Genomic DNA, 4,986 nt, shown 5'->3' with positions numbered 1-4,986 from the left:
TATCCTCTTATTCCCCTGTTAGACTTGGCATTAGCTTTGTTCCTAAGGCCAGTTCCGTCAGGGCGAGAAAGTTCTCTGTTGCTAATCCAACTGACGTTGCAATGAATACCCTCTTCATTTCAACTGGCTACCCAATATTGGGTCAACCTACTTAGCAGTGATATTTTTGTATTTCTTGAATTTGAGAATGAAAAAAAATCATTCTTGGCTGTGAGAATAGCAGGGCAAGACTGACGATGGGAGTCCAAAGTATACAAACCCAGCAGCCATCTCTAGACCCCAGCTAGTTATTTATATACATCCTCAGCACTTTCATATATGTTTATTCAATGGTACATTCAGTGGGGTTTTAATAGTATTTGTTAAGCACTTATTATAAGACAAGTGCTACACTAAACGCTGGGGTAGATACAAGCTAATCAAGCTGGATACAGTCCATGTCCCAGAGGGGCTCACAGTCTTAATCCCCTTTACAGATGACCTCTGTAACTGAGGCACAGAGAAGTGAAGTGATTTACCCAAAGTCACACAGTAGACAAGTGGCAGATTAGAGCCCCGGTCCTCTGAATCCCAGGCTCCTGCTCTTTCTACTGTAGACCATGCTGCTTCAGTTATTTATTTTGCCAACTCTATTTGTAAGTATTTTTGTCTGTCTCCCCCATTGGAGCATAAGCTCCTTGTGGGCAGGGAACGTGCTACTTCTTGGCTTTTCACTTCCCAGGAAATTAGTACAACTCACTGTACCAAGTGGAACCTCAACAAATGTTGCTGCTACTACCCTCTAAGACTGTAAACTCATTATGGGCAGGGAATATGTCTGTTTATTGTCGTAGTGTACTCTCCCAAGTGCTTAGTACTGTATTCTGCACACAGTAAGAACTCAATAAATATGATTGACTGACTCACTACAACTATTACTACTAAAAATAATAATAATAATTGTGGTATTTGTTAAGTGCTTACTCTGAGTCAAACACTGTTAGTGCTGGAGAAAATACAAGAGCATCAGGTCACACACAGTGACTGTCCCACAGGGCTCAGAATCTATGTAGGAGGAAGAATAGGTATTAAATCTCCATTTTATAGATAGTTAAGTGAGGCACAGAAGTGAAGTAACTTGCCCAAGATCACACAGCAGGCATGTGGAGGAGTAGTACTAGTGTTTAACAAATACCATCATTATTATTATTATTACTACTATTATTACCACTACTTTTATAATTGCTACAACTACTATTACTACTACTACTACTATTGCTACAATTACTACTATGACTACTTGTTCAACTAGAATCAGAGTTGATTCCCCTTTTCCATGCAGATTCTTTGGCTGGAACTCACACCTGGCTTTTCAAGCAGTCTTATCAGTGTCCCCCTACCAAGCTTACAGAATGTCAAATGACACCTGTATATATGTATATATGTCTGTACATATTTATTACTCTATTTATTTACTTATTTATTTTACTTGTACATATGTATTCTCTTTATTTTATTTTGTTAGTATGTTTGGTTTTGTTCTCTGTCTCCCCCTTTTAGACTGTGAGCCCACTGTTGGGTAGGGACTGTCTCTATATGTTGCCATCTTGTACTTCCCAAGCACTTAGTACAGTGCTCTGCACACAGTAAGCGCTCAATAAATGTGATTGATTGATTGATTGATTGATTGACTGAGCAGAATCAGAAACAATGAAGTCCTGCAATAAATACAGTCAGTTGGTCAGCATTGATGCAATGCTCCTCCAAACATGGGGGAGACGTGAAAAGAATGGATGATGGCAGATACTCCCACTGTTGCGGTTGGTGAGATGAAGAGCTGGGACTCATAGGAGTTATGCACTTACTATGTGCCAGGCACTATAGTAGGCACTGGTGTGGTATTTGTTAAGTGCTTACTATGTGCCTAGCACTGTTCTAAGCGCTGGGGTAAAGACAAGTAAATCAGGTTGTCCCACGTGGAGCTCCCTGTCTTAATCCCCATTTTACAGGTGAGGGAACTGAGGCACAGAGAAGTTAAGTGACTTGCCCAAAGTCACACAGCTGACAAGTGACGGAGCCAGGATTAGAACCCTTGACCACTGACTCCCAAGCCCGGGCTCTTTCCACTAAGCCATGCTGTTTCAATGCTTACAAAGCATAGGAATATTTAAAAATACAGTGAGAAGTAGCCACACACAGAAGAATTGCCTTAGCTTGTGACAATCCCGAATAGGCTACCTCTTATAATTCAGTGGCAATGGGTAGCTAATCTCTTTCTGTAAACTCGTTGCGGACAGGGAACTTGCCAGTGGATGGAACACAGACCCTGGGAGTCAGAGAAACTGGGTTCTAATCCTACCTCTGCCACTTGTCTGCCGTGTGATCTTGGGCAAGTCTCTTCACTTCTCTGTGCCTCATTCCCTCATCTGTAAAGAGGGGATTGATACTGTGAGCCCCACAAGGGACAGAGACTGTATCCAATTTGATCTGCTTATAGCCACATCAGTGCTTAGTACAGTGCCTGGAACATTGTAAGTTCTTAACAAATACTATCATTATTATTAGCATTATTATTATTGCTATATTGTACTCTTCCAAGCACTTAGCACAGTGCTAAGCACACAGGTAAGTGCTCAGTAAACATGATTGACTGACTTTCTCAGTCATGGACTCTCAAATCATTGAAATATCTCCTCACAGTGCTCTCCTCATCCTTCCTTTCTCCTCTGTTCTCTTGTTCGTTTTCTTTTCTTGTGACTTCCCTCTTTGGCTGAGTGTAATAATAACGATGGTATTTGTTAAGCGCTTACTATGTGCCAAGCACTAGCTCCTAGAGGGTAGGAATCATGGCTTAATTCATATATACATACTCCCCACAGCTAGGATGGTGCTTGGCATAAAACAGGTGCTCAAGAAACTTTTGATTACCATATGATGCAAAATCAAAAGCAGCATTTGGCCCCGCAAGTGGAAAATGCAACAGCGCAGCAAACAAAGGTCTTTGTATAAAATGTGGAAAGGGGCTGTTGTTCATACACACGCGGATCACGTTTCACCATCTGTAGCATCATTGTCAAGTTAAATACATACACGCACAGACAAACACACACAGACATGTACACACAAATACGCACACACACACTATTCAGGATATATTTTTGGAACTTACACTCTGAACAAAACAGGCTGTTTTTGGAGATACCTAAGTTGGAGTAGTGGAGAGAACAGGGACCTGGGAATCAGAAGGTCATAGGTTCTATGCTGGCTCCACAACTTGTCTATTGTGTGAACTAACTGAGGCAAGTCACTTCACTCCTCTTTGCCTCGGTTATCTCATCTGTAAAATGGGGATTGAGACTATGATCCCCAGGTGGGACAGGGAATATGTCCAACCCAATTTGCTTGTATCCACCCCAGTGCTTGGCACATAGTAAGTGCTTAACAAATGCCATAATTATTATTAAGTTAGGAGGGACAGGTAGGAAAGATCAGACTGGATTGTAGTTCAGAGTCTAAACCCTCAGCAGCAAATTTCTTTATAGGAAGCAGTTAGCCTACTCTCAGGACTCAGGAGTCTTACCAGGCAAGTGCTGTCTAATGGGGAGTGGCAAGGGAAAGAGGAGCAGCCTATTTGTTTCAAAAGGAGGACAGATGGTGTGTCATTTTTCTAGGTTTTCTCGAATGAATTTTAGAGCAGTGAGAAACTGCAGAAGACACAGAAGCCAGGGCTGCAGTGGTCAATGTGTCAGGAGATGTCACTCCCTCTGTTTCACTTTTCCAAAAGGCCAGGAACAATAGGCCTCTCCACCTCATTTCAGAGCTGCCACGATGGTTGAAATTCCAAATGCCTGGTAGGCCTGGTTTAGTGGCAGTGGGTTTTCTATTTGCCCCGTGGGAGAGGAGAGGAAACCACTGACAGTTGTAGAGGAAGAGACTCGTATATACAGCAGCTGTACACTGTTTTTAGCCTAAGATAAATACTAATAATATTGCTTCTATTTTTTATAGCTCATTTGTAGACCTATATAATTAGGTTATTTTTATTCCACACTAACTATTCATTTGCTTTCAACTCATTGTTGTCGTTGTCTTGTGCTTTCAAGTTGTATCCGACCCATAGTGGCGCGACTGACACATCTCTCCCAAAATTCCCCGCCTCCAACTGCATTCATTCTGGTAGTGGATCCATAGAGTTTTCTTGAAAAAATATGGAAGTGGTTTACCATTGCCTCCTTCCACACAGTAAACCTGAGTCTCTGCCCTCAAGTCTCCTGGCTGCCTAGCACAGGGGAGTTTTGACTGGTAGCAAATTGCCCACCACTAATTAGCCACTGCCCAAGCTAGGAATGGAATGGGTAGGCCTCTGCTTGACTCTCCCTCCCGTAGTCGAAACTGGCAGAGTACTGGAAACTCTCCAGGTGCGACCCTGAGAGATAGTCCATTCATTAATGGCCAATAAATCTGACTTCTTCAGAAAGTCAGATCTCTGAAACCTAGAAGGAAAACCTGGAGATAGGAGGAAGATTTAAGACTCAAATCCCAAAATGATGCTCTATTTAATTCAGACCACGTAAGGCATTTCAGAATGTTTGACAAGACCGACAGTGATGTCTGACCATGGTGTTCTGATTATGTGGAGTCCGTGTTCCTGGGATCTGATAAACAGTATTGTCAGCATTTATATACGGTAGTAGAGAAACAAGTACCCAGCATTTTAAGGGTTCCTTTCATGGAGAGGGACATGCTATGAGGATTGTGAAGGAAGAGTGTGGCTCTATGGGTCAACAGACCCTCATTTTGATTTGGGCCCTGATTGACCTTAGGCAAGCCAATTAACCTCTCTGGACCTCAGTTTCCTAGGTCTTGAAATAGGGGCAATAATACCTGCCCCTTGCTACCAGAGGGGTGTTTCAAGAACAAAATGGGATAAATGTTGTGAAGGTACTTTGGAAAATTAAAAGCACTCTATAAATTGAAATTGTCATTATTTATCTAAGTGCCATCCAA

The 4,986-nt window shown here is 42.1% G+C and overlaps 1 non-coding gene across 1 annotated transcript; it reads right to left on the bottom strand.

Annotated features, from left to right (window-relative positions):
* Positions 1-4,277: 4,277 nt before the first annotated feature.
* LOC119920066 lies at positions 4,278-4,415 on the bottom strand. The gene has a single exon (XR_005447834.1). It is a non-coding gene; the product is annotated as a small nucleolar RNA SNORA7 (small nucleolar RNA).
* Positions 4,416-4,986: the final 571 nt, after the last annotated feature.

Source organism: Tachyglossus aculeatus, chromosome X1 (genome assembly GCF_015852505.1).
Source record: "Tachyglossus aculeatus isolate mTacAcu1 chromosome X1, mTacAcu1.pri, whole genome shotgun sequence".
NCBI lineage: Eukaryota > Metazoa > Chordata > Mammalia > Monotremata > Tachyglossidae > Tachyglossus > Tachyglossus aculeatus.
The sequence above is the reverse complement of the archived record's forward strand: the minus strand, read 5'-3'. Positions and strand labels throughout refer to the sequence as shown.